Genomic DNA, 16,654 nt, shown 5'->3' on the forward strand with positions numbered 1-16,654 from the left:
TATATTTGTTTCCAACCCCCCCCCCCCTTATTGGCTGGTTTGTCTTTTTTAATCATTGTATGTGCATGTTCCAGATACTGAAGGCTTAGAGTAGAAAGGCTTCCTTTGAATGGCTAAATAGCTGCATTTAGTGCCTTATTTATGTCAAAGGCCGGATTTTTTTTTTCCTTCTCCCTAACAAACATAACCTAACTAGCTGGAACTCTAAAGGATGCTGCTTCTGGATGTAAGTATTACAGTGCAAATGGGATATAAATAAGTTAGAGCTTATTTAGCTCCACAAGAGCTACGTAATCAGTTTGAGGGAAACAGACAGGGGCTGAACTCTTGTAAGGTCAGTTTAGTAAAAGAACTCTTCCCTCCCCCAGTCATCATCACAAAGGGGACTATTCATTCTCCCATGCTCAGAACCTTAGTAAGAATGGCAGTCCTGCTCTTGACTTAATGGGAGCTGAACTTGGACTTTAATATGATTCTTTCCCAACCTGGTTTGTTTATCTGTTTACTTTAACTTATTTATTGTACCATGTTGTTGTTGGGGCCTGGTTTCTGTAGACTAGCAATTCATACTCTTGTTAATATTTATACTAGGGTAGCACCAGTGTACAAGTCACTGTACAGTACAGACACATAGTAAGTAGAGTTGGTTGATATGTTTGACAAAAACATTTTTTGAGAATTGTTTTTTACCTAAATGCAAATTGTTAGAAAATGTTCATTTTTGTCAAGCTTTTCTGTTTGTTTTTTATGAAAAACAGAAACTGAATTTTTTTTAGTAAAAATATTCATCTTTTGGTTAAAAGAATTGGTTTTGGGTTCTGAAAATTATTACAAACAACCTAAAATTATTACCAAAACCTTTTTGGACACGGAATGAGATTTGGTTGGTTTGGGGGTGGAAAGGGGGAACTTTCCACAAGAAATTTAGAAAATACAAACAACAAAAAACCATTTTCCCTGAAGAGCCCATGAAAAATATTTTTGGCACTTTTTGACCACCTCTAATAGTAAAAGACAGTTCATTCCCAAAAGTCCTTACAGTTTAGGGGCCTGATCTGCAATTTCCATTATGTGAGAGAACTTCTGCACCCTTACAGATTCCCCATGACTTCAGTGGGGTGCTATGGGGTCACAGCAGTGAAACCACACACACACAGTTAAGTGAGGGGTCAGTGGACAAGAGAAATAAAAGAAGTATTATCCCCAACTAAAGATGGAAACTGAGGTTCAGAGAGGTGGTGACTTGTCAAGTTACACAGGACGTCTCCAGCAAAGACAGGGATTGAACTCAGGTCTCCTGAGTCCCAGGTCTTAACCATAAGGCCATCCATCAATTAGTTCTCTTCATATTTTTTGCTCCACCATTGACCTTCCTCCTCCTATTTCCTGCTTACTGCTTTCTCATCCTTACTCACGTCACATACAAAATGTAAACTCTTGGGAGTAGGGCCTGTGTCTTTCTCTGTTCTAACGCACTTCTGGCAGTAGAAATGAAATGCTATTAATAAAAAAAATTCTAATTGTAAGCACTTACATACTTCCTCTTGTCTGTATCCTCTATAAATAAATTTCATTTTTAAAAATGTGAGAAGTGCTGTTAGCCCACTAACCATTTGTTTCGATAGATCTAATGAGAGTTTGTGATCCAGATGGCATGCCATATTTTTTTCCAAAATATTTTAAAGTCAGTGACAGACAACTGTGTCATGCGGAAAGAGCTCTTCGCCCAGGTTACTGTAAAGCAAATGTGTTGCTTGTTTCTATTAGAGCAGAATAGTTCTTTATGAAAGAGTGCCTGTAACTCTGAATAACAATTTGATCAAGCAAACAAGAATGAGTTTTGTGTACATAGACCATGCACATTCCATAGGCATAGTGGAGATGGTCAGCAAGTCCTGCAAGAGTTGCCTGGAGCTGTATGCATAGCATATGTGATGCTGTAGTGCTCACTGAAAGTGGTTGCAGGTGTTCAGGGATGCCCATCAGTGTGTGAACAGAGTTACAGAAAAAGCTAGGGCAATGGGTGGCTCAAGAGACTGGAAGTAGCTTTAGTTTGCCAGTACGACTATAGGCCTGGATGGTGGAGAGCAGGAGTTTATTGCATAGCTGAGATCTGTTCAGCAGCCTATCTGAAATGAATCTGGTGACCTCGTTCTGGTGCCTGGTAGACAGGCCTTCATGTATCTCCACAAATGGTAACTTGTAAATTTGCAATCTCAGGTAGCAGTTCTAACACTGAAAGGAGCCCTGAAGACTGAACTACCCTCTTATCCATATTGATGGCCCCTTTGGGTCAGGGTTGAAGTACAAAGGCAGAGCAATGTGGGGAAATCTTGCACTGTTGCTTTTCATTCCATGCCTGCTCTGTGACTAGATAAAGAAAGTCAGTCTCCAGTGCTCTCCATCTGGCATTTGCATATGTGCTAAAATTCACAAGAAAAGCAAAAACAGAACAATCTAAAGTATGATGATATTTAGAAAATATTGTATAATACAAATGATGTAAAGCTTTTAGCAACCAGTGTTCTACACAGACAGATGAATAAAAAAGGAAACAGCATGTGATAGTACAAAAATTAACTCATCTGTATCCTTGCAGAAGCAGCCTCAAAACAGGAAGCTGCAGTGTGCTGCCAGATGTGCAACACTCTGAGCAACAGTCTGTTTGTTCTACTTGATGTTCCATAGGACATTGCTTCTCCTGAAACGCATGTGCACTGGGTGAGTCATGTGACTTTAACTCTAACCTTCAGTAAAACTGTAAGGAGTGTTTTTTTTTTTTTTTTTTTTTTTTACAAAACATGTTTTCGTTGGAAAACATTGATTTTTTTCAAAACTTTTTGCAGAAATATTAGTTTCAATGATTTGTTTGCAAAATGGAATTCTTGTTTTCCAGCTAACCCTTTAGCACAATTGACTATGGAAGCACCAAAGAAACTGGTGGGATTGTAGTACTGTATGTAGCATCACATATGTGCCTATGATGCTCTAAACTAGTCATTTTTGAAGGTGCAAGTTTTAAATATCTCAATTAAATAAAATGAATAAAGGGACTTGTATGTGACTGTGACATTACCCAGGGTACAATCTGGATTGCTGAACTGCTGTGTCCCCTCAATTCTCCATCTGGGGTGCCTATTACACCGCTTTGCTGTGAGAGCAACCACTTCTGGCCTTGCTCTCACACCGCCTCTAGCATGTAAATTATTCCCAGCTGAGTCATGCTTCTAGCCAGCCCTTCCTAAGTTGTATTGCAGAGTACACTAGCAAATTCCCAGTCCCAGACTTGTCCCCGGAAATGTGCGTCCAGCTCTTTCCTTCTGAAAAATACAAGCTCATAGAAAGTCTGTCATTTCATTAATAGAAAATGATATGCACAAATCCTATTACCTTAAATGGAGTTTCCCAAACTCTTAAATCATACTGGCTTAGATAAAACTATAAAATGAGTTTATTAACTACAGAAAGATAAATTTTAAGTGATTACAAGTAATGAGGCAAAAAAGTCAGAAAAAGAAATTAAGGTAAAACACAAACTAATATCTAACTTAACAGCTGAGTTGAATTTAAAGCAAAAGATTTCTCTCACCATATGCTTACAGCAGTCTGGCTGGATTCCTTCAGACAGGACCACTCCCCCAGTTCAATGATGGTTCCTTTGTCTTTCAAATGTTAGTGAGTAGAGATCACCGAGGAGAGGTGACTTGAGATCTCAGTTCCTCATTTTTATATTTTTTCCTCCTCTTTAAGAATCATCTCCAGCAGTTGAGACCCTTTGCCAGGATGTAAATGTCTCACTCATCTGTCTTCCTGCCAAAGAATGGCCCCTTAGCCAGTGGTAGTCCATTTGATTTTGTTGACACCTGACTGATGCATCAGTTTGGCTTTTGTCTCTGAGGAATTGGTCTATGCCTGCTTTTCCAAATTTGGAGCATGTCTCACTCTTCCGGTGTCACTTAAATCAGTCAAGTTGTCTAGTTTTTATGGGAACTAGAAAAACAGACCTGACTTCCTGGCAAAGTGGTAGTTAGCATTTAAAAATTGAAGTACCCCACTCTGCCAGAAATCAGATGAATATTTAGGATATTAATATTCATCCTTCATGCAATTTATTTGACCACAGTGGATGTAGAACAGGAATTAATTTGGTCTATTATTGAAATTTCCACCAATGTAAGATGTTTGTATATAATCAATTATGTCTTAAACTATTGCACTGTCTAGATTATTTCAGATTAACATCTTTGAAAAGTGTTATCACTTTTGATAAGTCCCTGAAGGGAGAATATTCACTGATAGATGCATTAAAAACTGATCCAAGCAATCTTCTTCAAACATCACTTCTCATTTTTAACAACCTACTTCTTACCTTGTTAAGCCAATTGACTGGATATTTTTAGACCATTATCATCATGATTTACTGCTCTAATACATTAGGAGGAAAACAACAATAAAGGCTTCTGTTTCTTACAGAGAGATTAAGTCCTTAGTTGCTCAGTTACATAAACAGCAGAGTGAAAATGTATTTCTGGTGCTATTAGGAGGCAAGATATAAAACTAGATATGTTTGAGGCAATCTGATAGAGAAAACTCATTCTTGGAAATGGACGGCTTTCAGGAAACTCAAAGTGTTACTGTATGCTACTCAGGTGCTACTGTATACAAAATGGATAACAGCTGCTTTTAAAAAATTGCCTTTGACATTTCCTATAGCACTGGAAAAGATAAGGGAGGTGAATGGCCTGTGAGGTGTGTGAGTGTCACTATTACTTCTGCCACAGTTACTCTTTACTGTAGACTGTTCAGCTCTTATTACTCAGGCAAATCGCCCACTGACATTTTGCCAGAGTAAAACAGTGCTCAATAGGTCCCTATACAAGTTAGGGACCAGTCTTGCAAATACTTAATTGAGTAGTCCTTACAAGAAGTCAGTGAGACTTCTGCTGAAGTCAATGAGACAATTAGGATGAGTTTGTGGAATCAGGGCCTTATAATTTCCCTTCACCCTCACCCCCTAAACTGTTTTTAATAATTCCTTTGCTCTTTTCTTTATTTACTTATTTGATATCAGACCATGTTTATACTAAATAATAGAAGGAAACAAATATACAACACTACTTTTCCACATACTTTAATTTAAATCTACTGCATTTCCTGCAGGCTGACCACCACATTTATTAGACACCGCCCTTACTCACATGAGTCCACAGGGCTGCTCACATGAGTAGGAGATGCAGGACCAGGACCATGTATGTTGTTAAACATAAATTCTCCTACTATATTTCACTTTTCAATGCAAGCCCTCCAGTGAATTAGACATAATACTGGATACTATCCTGCCTTGTTCAGGTCAAAGGCAAAATAAAAAGGTTAAAATTAGTATCCTTTTGTGCCGTTACTGTAATATATTTTTCATTTTTATGATTAAGAATATATTCATAGTTCATAAAATTAAGTTCTGCTAATCAGACCACTGCAGGAAAGAACATCAAATTAAGGGTAAGATTAATTCAACACAATTAATCATGTCCATCACAAGGGAAATAAAAAATAATGTGCTTTAAGCAGGCAATAGCCCATAGTTTTAGTATGTGGGAGGGTTTTTTTTGTTTGTTTTTTTTTCTGTAAAAGCATCTGTGTATAAAGTCACAACTACTCCTGACTGAAGTAAAAAGCGTTGCAGTGTTACCAGCTACACATCAAAGTGGTGAGTGAGTATGTTAAGTCATGCCAATTCTCATTTCAATAATCTACTTTGCTGATAGAGTAAAAATACAGTTTTGCACTAGAAGGTGTAAATCTCCAGTAGGCTGGGTCATAGAGCAATGCTCCAGAGATGTTTATAGCATCTGTGAAGATCCGGTGTTTAAGACTGAGATTAGTGATATAATAGGCTAGTAGTCTGCTGACACTTGCTGCTAGTACTTTAGAACAGGAAGGAAGGAGATGGGGCTAATGTTAGGCTATTCACAGCTTTGTTTTTCTATGTCTAAATACTAAGAGAACTTTACTTTCTATACTACCGTTCAGCACAAAGCAACAATATAATCTTGTAATGTTTTCTGCTGTATTGTGAAACTCTATTTTAAAAAAAATATTTATTAGATTTTATTCTAATCTTAATAGTATCAAACATAAATACTATGGGCTAAATTATCCTTTGAGTCACATTCTGTAGGCCTGATCTTGCAGCACTTCTTCACGTGTAATAAGTGGGACTGTGTGTGAGAGTGTAGATGGCAGGATTGGACCCCTCAGTTATAACTGGGATTGCATTGCAATGATACATGAACTGAAGCTGTAGAAGCCAGGTGGACAGAATTATTATATAAATATCTAGTAGTTCAAACATGCTGATCTCTGGGCTACATGAGTTCTTTCTAGGTATGTGATGAATAGGTAGCTGACCATTTTCTGAGTGTTATTGAGGCTGGTAATCTCTATTGTGAGTACATCCTAGATCTTAAAATATATCTGTTCACATCCAGGAGAATAAGATTAAGCTGTTCTTCTATGATTACTCAAACTGTCCTCTTAGTGATGGCAGTAAAGTACCTTCTGATAACTAAAGCCATGATTTATCTTTAATAACTTGAGCAAAAACAACCAAGTGCTTTTTAAAAAGTCCTCAACCTTTCTAAGGGTATGTCTACACTACGGGATTAATCCGAATTTATATAATTCGGATTTGAAAAACAGGTTGTATAAAGTCGAAATGTATGCGGCCACACTAAGCACATTAATTCGGTGGTGTGCGTCCAAGTACCGGGGCTAGCGTCGATTTCTGCACCGTTGCACTGTGGGTAACTATCCCATAGCTATCCCATAGTTCCCGCAGTCTCCCGCGCCCATTGGGATTGTGGGTTAAGATCCCAGTGCCTGATGGGACAAAAAACATCGTCGCAGGTGGTTCTGGGTACAGCCTCACCTCCTCCCTCCCTCCTCCCTCCCTGCATGAAAGCAACGGACGGCAGACAACCATTTTCGCGCCTTTTTTCCTGGGTGGGTGAACACTGCAGACTCCATACCACGGCAAGCATGGAGCCCGCTGAGCTCAAGACAGCAGTCATGAACATTGTAAACACCTCGCGCGTTCTCGTGGAGTTTATGCTCAGCCAGGACCAGAAAAACGAGGCGAGGAGGCAGCGGCGGCGGCAGCGCAGCGACAAGCATGATGAGGACATTGACATGGAAATGGACACGGACACGGATACAGAATTCTGTGAAACCACGGGCCCCGGTGCTTTGGAGATCATGTTGTTAATGGGGCAGATTCTATCCATGGAACGCTGATTCTGGGCAAGGGAAACAAGCACAGACTGGTGGGACCGCATAGTGTTGCAGGTGTGGGACGATTCCCAGTGGCTGCGGAACTTTCGCATGCGTAAGGGCACTTTCATGGAACTTTGTGACTTGCTGTCCCCTGCCCTGAAACGCCAGAATACCAAGATGAGAGCAGCCCTCACAGTTGAGAAGCGCGTGGCGATAGCCCTGTGGAAGCTTGCAACGCCAGACAGCTACCGGTCAGTCGGGAATCAATTTGGAGTGGGCAAATCTACTGTGGGGGCTGCTGTGATGCAAGTAGCCAAAGCAATCACTCAGGTGCTGCTACGAAAGTTAGTGACTCTGGGAGATGTGCAGGCCATAGTGGATGGTTTTGCTGCAATGGGATTCCCTAACTGTGGTGGGGCGATAGACGGAACCCATATCCCTATCTTGGTACCGGAGCACCAAGCCACCGAGTACATAAACCGCAAGGGGTACTTTTCAATGGTGCTGCAAGCACTTGTGGATCACAAGGGACGTTTCACTAACATCAACGCGGGCTGGGCGGGAAGGGTTCATGACGCTCGCGTTTTCAGGAACACTACTCTGTTTAAAGGGCTGCAGCAAGGGACTTACTTTCCGGACCAGAAAATAACCGTTGGGGATGTTGAAATGCCAATAGTTATTCTTGGGGACCCCGCCTACCCCTTAATGCCATGGCTCATGAAGCCGTACACAGGCAGCCTGGACAGGAGTCAGGAGCTGTTTAACTACAGGCTAAGCAAGTGCAGAATGGTTGTAGAATGTGCATTTGGCCGTTTAAAAGGTCGCTGGCGATCATTATTGACTTGCTCTGACCTCAGCCAAAGAAATCTCCCCATTGTTATTTCTGCTTGCTGTGTGCTCCACAATCTCTGTGAAAGTAAGGGGGAGACCTTTATGGCGGGGTGGGAGGCTGAGGCAAATTGCCTGGCTGCTGATTACGCGCAGCCAGACACCAGGGCGATTAGAAGAGCACACCAGGAAGCGCTGTGCATCAGAGAAGCTTTAAAAAACAGTTTCATGACTGGCCAGGCTACAATGTGAAATATCTGTTTGATTCTCCTTCATGAAAACCCGCCCCCTTTATTGACTGATTTTCTGTAAGGAACCCACCCTCCCCCTTCCCCCAGCTTTCTTTCAAACCAAATAAAGTCACTATCATTTAAAAATCATTTATTCTTTATTAATAGATTAGAAAAAGAGGGAGGGAACCCGGGTGGTATTTGGGAGGAGGATTGTTGGGAAGGAAAAAGCCACAAAGAAAAGGTTAAAAAAAATGACAGCCTTTTGCTTGGGCTGTCTACTGGGGTCGAATGGGAAGGTGTACGGAGCCTCCCCCCCCGTGTTCTTACACGTCTGGGTGAGGAGGATACGGAACATGGGGAGGGGGGAGGGTGGAACAGGGGCTGAAGCGGCAGTCTGTTTTCCAGCAGCCGTTCCTGAAGCTCCACCAGACGCCGGAGCATGTCTGTTTGCTCACGCAGCAGCCCCAGCGTTGCATCCTGCCTCCTCTGGTCTTCCTGCCGCCACCTCTCATCTCGAGCGTCCCTCCTGTCCTCACGTTGGTCCCTCCTGTCCTCACGTTGGTCCCTCATGTCCTCACGTTCACTGGCTTCTTTCCTATACTTTGAAACTGTTTCCTTCCACTCATTCAGATGAGCTCTGTCACTGCGGCTGGATTCCATAATTTCAGAAAACATCTCGTCTCGCGTTCTCTTCTTACGACGCCTTATCTGTGATAACCTTCGGGATGGAGGAGGGAGGCTTGAGGAATTTGCAGCTGCTGTACGGAGGGGAAAAAAGAGAGAATTGTTTAAAAAGCTACATTTTGCAGAACAATGCTTATACTCTTTCACGGTGACCAACACTATTCACATTACATAGCACATGTGATTTCTGTGCAAGGTCGCATTTTGCCTCTTAATGCTGAGTGCCTGTGGCTTTGCTGCTAGAGAACACAGGTCTGGGCAACAGAATTCGGCTTGCATGCGGCCATGGTAAGCCATTGTTTTACAGCTTCTGCGCCCTCCTTTCCCACATACCAAGCATAGCCTGTAGAGTGCTGCGGTTTTTCTGTTAACATTCAGCAGCAGCAGCAGAAAACAAACTAACCACCCCCCCCTCTCGCCATGAATTCTCTGGGATGATCGCTTTACCCCTCCCCCCCCCCACCGCGTGGCTGGTATCAGGGAAGATCCCTGCAGGCACCAAACTAACCCCCCCCCCCCGCCGCCGCCCCCCTCCCGCCATGAATTCTCTGGGATGATCACAGTAGCCCTCCCCCCACCGCGTGGCTGGTAACAGGGAAGATCCCTGCTAGCCAAACGCGAAAAACTCAGGGCCAATTTCCCATCTGCGCTTGGCTAACTGCAGGGAAGGATTTATTTTCCGCCACAGGCAAGCAGCCCAGTAGGAACGGCCACCTCTGTCCCCTTAATTAAGTTCCCGTATTTCAACCAGGTTACCAGGAGTGATATCACTCTCCTGAGGATTACACAACAAGATAAAGAACGGATGTTGCTTGAATGCCAGCAAACATCAGGACCATACGCTGCCAGGCTTTGTCAGGCAATGATACCAGATTACTTGCTGCAAGCATGGCGTGGTCAAGTGTCCTACCATGGAGGAGGGAATAAGGATGCACTGCCCAGAAACCTTCTGGCAAGGCTTTCGGAGTACCTCCAGGAGAGCTTCATGGAGATGTCCCTGGAGGATTTCCGCTCCATCCCCAGACACGTTAACAGACTTTTCCAGTAGCTGAACTGACCGCGAATGCATCCCAAGTCCTCAGGGCAAAGTAATCATTAAAAACCGTTTGCTTTTAAAACAAGTTGTATATTTTAAAAGGTAAACTCACCTGAGGTCCCTTCCATGGGGTCAGAGTCTTGGGTACTGGCTTGGGAGGGTACTTCAGTCAGGGTGAGAAAAGATCCTGGCTGTTGGGGAGAACGGAGTGCTGTGTGCTCTCTGCAAGCTCATCCTCCTCCTCCTCCTCCCCATCGGCAGAATCCTCAGGCGTCACTGATGAGACTATCCCTGACCCAGAATCCACGATCACAGGTGGGGTAGTGGTGGCAGCCCCCCCTAGAATTGCATGCAGCTCGGCGTAGAAGCGGCATGTCCGCGGCTCTGACCCGGAGCGACAGTTTGCCTCCTTTGTTTTTTGATAGGCTTGTCTGAGCTCCTTGACTTTCACGCGGCACTGCTCAGAGTCCCTATTGTGGCTTCTCTCCATCATGCCCTTGGAGATTTTTTCAAAAGTTTTTGCATTTCGTCTTTTAGAACGAAGTTCTGCAAGCACTGAATCCTCTCCCCATACAGCGATCAGATCCAGTACCTCCCTCACGGTCCATGCTGGTGCTCTTTTTCGATTATGAGCCTGCATGGTTACCTGTGCTGATGAGCTATCTGTGGTCACCTGTGCTCTCCACGCTGGGCAAACAGGAAATGAAATTCAAATGTTCACGGGGCTTTTCCTGTCTACCTGGCCAGTGCATCCGAGTTTAGATTGCTGTCCAGAGCGGTCACAATGATGCACTGTGGGATAGCTCCCGGAGGCCAATACCATCGAATTGCAGCCACACTATCCCTAATTCGAAATGTTAAAATCGATTTTGGCGCTACTCCGCTCGTCGGGGTGGAGTACAGAAATCGATTTAAAGGGCCCTTTACATCAAAATAAATAGCGTCGTTGTGTGGACGGTTGCAGGGTTAATTCGAATTAAAGCTGATAAATCCGAATTAAAGTCGTAGTGTAGACCAGGCCTAAAGCTGCCTTCAAGTCTCCAGTATCCCAATCTGGCCCTTGCTTTCTAGCAGCTATAGCTGCCTTGAAAAAAAGAAGGTATTTTAAAGCCAATTTACAAACTACATAATTGGAAAGCAGAAGTCCCCCTAGTTGCAGTATTTCATTTTTTAAAAAAGGCATCCATGCAAAATGCTTCTGTAGAGCTCTAGAATTTAGTAGTACCAAAACATTTATGGGATGTGCTTATCACTTACAAAATATTCTCCACACCTAAGATACCATCCTTGTGCATAAATAAAAAAAAAAATCTATGATGGGTCCCGGGAGAGAGGTAGGTCCTGTCCATTTTTCAAAATCTCCCTGGGAGTTGACCTGGAGACAGATGACTACATGTGGCTCCTTCAGGGGTTTATAGAGGCTGCTCAAGTGTATATCAACAGGTGTCCTTGTCAATAATACAAGGTGTTGCCTCCCTACAGGCTGATGGTGCTGCAGCCTCAGTGTTCTTGGTCCCTGTTGGCTCAGGCATGAACACACAAGCTGAACTCTCATACCTTGTATAGCAGTATAATGTTCAAATAGAGGGTTTGATAGATCAGTGGAAGCACAGAAATTCCAAGACTGAAAGCACATTCTTAATTCACCTTTCTGTGTGTCTGAATATTCCAGGATAAAATATGTGAGATTGCTCACTGGTTGTGTTCCACTCCCATAATTAGTAGGCAGAACAAAATATGTATTAAAACTGGAGTTTCAGCTAGAACCCTGAACTTCCTGACTTGTGGGAGTTAGGGCAATTTATGACAGGTTTCAGGGTAGCAGCCGTGTTAGTCTGTATCCTCAAAAAGAACAGGAGTACTTGTGGCACCTTAGAGACTAACAAATTTATTAGAGCATAAGCTTTCGTGGGCTACAGCCCACTTCTTCGGATGCATCCGAGGAAGTGGGCTGTAGCCCATGAAAGTTTATGCTCTAATAAATTTGTTAGTCTCTAAGGAGCCACAAGTACTCCTGTTCTTTTTGAGGGCAATTTATATAACTTGAAGATATTTTTGTGGTTAATTTTGCATTGTTTTAAAATGTCTATGAAATTGCCAAGTGAAACCCTGGAAACTGAAATCCTCTTATTAGCCGCAGATCAGGCAGCAACAGTGCAAGCTTCACTTCACCTTTACCAGTATACCTTACCTCTCACTGAGTGGAAAAATTAGTGGGGTCTCCATGTGCAGTCAAGCCCAGGCCACTCTGCTGAGGTTGTGAGTTAATGCCAGTTGTAATGTGAAGGAAGTAGATGAAACCAATTTATTTGACACAGACCCTCCACTTGCTTTGTTTCTTTAGTTTAAAAGGCCTCTCCTGGAAGCTGATCTATAAAATCATGAATGTGTTGATTTACACATTTGTTAAAAATACATTTTATTGTAGAGTGACAAGTAGAGAAAACTGGTATATAGATATATGGTTACGGTTGTGTTATAATTGTGAATACCATATTCAATGGAAAGTAATGCAGATTTGGACAGCCAAGGGGGAAACAATAGATCAATGAAGAATAACAGGATGGTAGTTTGGTCACCTAAGTATTTGAATCAGAGTGGCTGAGGAAAATTAGCCACATTGCAAAATGCACCTCTACCCCAATATAACGCTGTCCTCAGGAGCCAAAAAATCTTACCGTGTTATAGGTGAAACTGCATTATATTGAACTTGCTTTGATCCGCCGGAGTGCGCCGCCCCACTCCCCTGGAGTGCTGCTTTACCGCATTATATCCGAATTCATGTTATATCGGGTCACGTTATATCGGGGTAGAGATGTACTGCTAATTTTTTAGTGATTATTACATCCCACAGCAACAGTTGCCCAAAGTGAGAAAAGAGGAACTAAGTCATTAGACTACCACAGGAAATCTGAAGTATCTGATCTGAGGGACTTTAGGTATTCCAATACTAGTGGCCCATAACTAATGATTAAAAGGTTACCTTACTTTGTTCTTATTTGCATTTGATGCATTTCAATACATTAAATACCTCCAACTGTTTTGGTGAGTTGCAGTATGCTTACTCATTTTTTCTATAAACTTAAATTGTTTTTGAGAAAAAGCTATGACCTTTTCAAATAATGGGCTGAAATCGTTCAAAAAACTGCAGTTTCTAGCACAAACTTTTTGTAGTGCCTGTATGCAGTAAGTTTGAGTAAAGACAACTAGATAATTTTACTTTTATCTTGTAAATTGTCAACAAGTCCTGAATGTGTCTACACACTGTTATATAGAGAACCATATGTGATTAATTTGCTTGTAATTCTACAGTCATAGTAAACCAGACATAGAAACAACCAATGTTGTGCTAGTTGCTATAGTTTTATCCAGTAGGGATAGAAAAGATGTATTAGATTGAGTTCATATATCAGAGTAGGACACAGTCCCACAGGGAGAGGATATATCCAATATTAAACTGATTCTTCACTTCAATACAGTCAGCTCATCCTTTACAAAATTAGGAAATAACTAGGGGTAAACTGGCTCAGATTCATTGCTTGTGTATGCTTTCGGCCATATGCTTAAAACATGTAAAAAAGAAATCATTGGGAGAAAGGTTAACATAACTTTTGCAAACATTTGGTTATTCTGTGGCCAATAAGTGATCTCTGATTACACATCTAAGTTTAAATAAGCATTTACTAGACAAGAGCTGAACACAATCTTGTCTGAACCATGGGAAAGAATGTTTTGCATTGTTATTTTGTTCACTACATGATGCAGTTTAAAAAAAAATGTAGAGAATTTCCTGCTTTTGTGTCAGAGTTCCAGTGTGTACAGGGAAGACCAACTTTTTATCACTTTCTTAAAGCATTATGTTATGCTGCCTTTCTTGATGAGGGATCATCAGACAATTATTAAGCACTAATTTATGTCACATGAATTCTGGCCTGTTGCTCTACTCATACCATGTCATGGAACCTAGAATTATTGTGTCTTTAGTCCACCAGCTTTAGCTAATTAGCTATATCCCTTTTCATTGGGGACTGATTCTTTCTCTCTCCAGCTCCCCCCCCCATGCCATTTTGCTGCTATCTATTTCACCAGAACAAAACGTCCACATTTTCCCCTTTGTGAACACTTTTGTATTACAGAACTAAGTCTGTGCTAAAGACTATTTTGAGACAAAATGGTCAGCTCTCTAGTTATAAGTTATAGCTGGTTAATGGTGTGTCTGGAACCCCAAATACATCTTTCCCTATCATATATAAAGACTGGCCCATTGAAAATTATATGTTAAAATTGATAACTTCACTCTCAACTCTAATCCTGGAGCTCTTAGAAACAGTCTGAAATCCTCATTACTGAGGTTTACAGCAGAAGGTCAGAACCTCAGCATAGCACATTTCCCCTGAGCTTATAACTCTACAACAATCATATCAATAGTAATTTGAGAACTTTGAATAACTTTTATTAGCCCAAACAACTATGAAAAGTGTCCTGCACATAAGTAGATACTAATCTCTAAACTTTAATTATTTCTCAGCTGAAGCCATTTAAGCCACATTTTGGATAGGGTTGCCAAACCTCCAGGAATTAAAATTGATCTTTAATTAAAGATTGTCATGTGATGGAACCTCCAGGAATACATCCAATTAAAACTGGCAACCTTAATTTCAGACTAATGCATAAAAGAAAACAAAACTATGTAGTAGAGCTAAACAAATAAAGGCTTACAATGGGAACGTAGTCACAAAACCATCAACTCCAGGCACACTTGCACTCTCCCCCATCATGGGGGAGACCCCGGTTTAATTCCTTGTCTATTATGTACACATTTCAATGTATCACTGCCAAATTAATTCAGTCTGGTCTACACTTTTAAAGTAGCTTGACCTAGCTATGTCACTCAGGGCTATGAAAAATTTCATGCACTGAACATTCTAAGAGCATAAGAATGGCCCCACTGGGTCAGATCAAAGGTCCATCTAGCTCAGTATTCTGTCTTCTGACAGTGGCCAGTGCCAGGTGCCCCAGAGGGAATGAACAGAACAGGTAATCAAGTGATCCTGTCGCTCATTCCGAGCTTCTGGCAAACAGAGGCTAAGGACACCATTTCTGCCTATCTTGGCTAATAGCCATTGATGGACCTATCCCCCATGAATTTATCTAGTTCTTTTTTGAACCCTGTTATGGTCTTGGCCTTCACAACATCCTCTGGAAAGGAGTTATACAGGTTGACTGTGCTTGTGTGAAGAAATACTTCTTTTTATTTGTTTTTAAACCTGCTGCCTATTAATTTCATTTGGTGACCCCTAGTTCTTATGTTATGAGAAGTAGTAAACTACACTTCCTTACCTACTTTCTCTACACCAGTCATGATTCTATAGACCTCAATCATATCTCCCCTTAGCCATCTCTTTTCGAAGCTGAAAAGTCCCACTCTTATTAATCTCTCCTCATACGGAAGCCGTTCCATCCCCTAATGATTTTTGTTGCCCTTTTATGAACCTTTTCCAATCCCAATATATCTTTTTTTTAAGGTGGGATGACCCTATCTGCACATATCACAGTTAGGTCGACCTAACCCTTGGTGTATATGTGGCTAGGCTGCTGGAAGAATTCTTCCACTGACCTAGCTATCATCTCTTGGAGAGGATTAACTATGTTCACTGGCAAGGGGGGGAGAGGGGGAAGAGACCTCTTCTGTTGATGCAGGAAGAATCTGTACTATAGTGGCACAGCTGCAGCACCATAGCTGTGTCTGTGTAGCAGCTGCAGTGTAGACATTCTCTCTGTAGAGGAAAGGAGACCTTGTCACTCAAAAGATTCTCCAACTGATTACTGAATGGCTGATGAGCTGTGTTGTCCCACTCAGTATTATATCATCTATGATAAAGGTCTGATCTTCTACACTTAAGAAGTTTTATTGGCATAACCATGTCAGAAGTATGTGGGGGGTGGGTTTTTGATGATATAATTCTAGTAAAAGCCCTAGTGTAGATGCAGCTATATTGATATACAGGGCCGGCTCCAGGGTTTTTGCCACCCCAAGCGGCAATTCGGCGGCAGGTCCTTCGCTCTGAGCGGGAGTGAGGGACCGTCTGCCGAATTGTCGCTGAATAGCTGGATGTGCCGCTCCTCTCCAGAGTGGCCACCCCAAGCACCTGCTTGGCAACCTGGTGCCTGAAGCTGGCCCTGCTGATATAAAAACCTTATCCTGGTGTACACTGAGGTGGAGAGAATACCATTGTAATTATGCCAGCATAGTTAAAGCAGAAAAAACATAAGTGTAGAGACAAGCTGATAGATCCATGGGAGAAAAGGGAAATATACTAAGAGGAAGGAAAAAAAAAAAAAGATTCTGAGATATCCAATAGGGATAGGCTAAAAAGAAAATTGCAGCAATTTTCAATGTAAATGTGATGCAAGACAAGTTCTCAGTACACTTGCATGCCAAATCATTTCTGGCAACAGATTCTTTAGGACAGGAGCAGGGTTAGGTTAAAAAATGCAGTGTTAAAATAGTTGATAGGTTAAGTGTAAATTACTACTTCAAGGTGTAAAACTGAGATTTCAGTTCAAAATCCTAAAACCTCTGAACTAAGATAGAAAAAGC

Source organism: Malaclemys terrapin, chromosome 5, assembly GCF_027887155.1.
Source record: "Malaclemys terrapin pileata isolate rMalTer1 chromosome 5, rMalTer1.hap1, whole genome shotgun sequence".
Lineage (NCBI taxonomy): Eukaryota > Metazoa > Chordata > Testudines > Emydidae > Malaclemys > Malaclemys terrapin.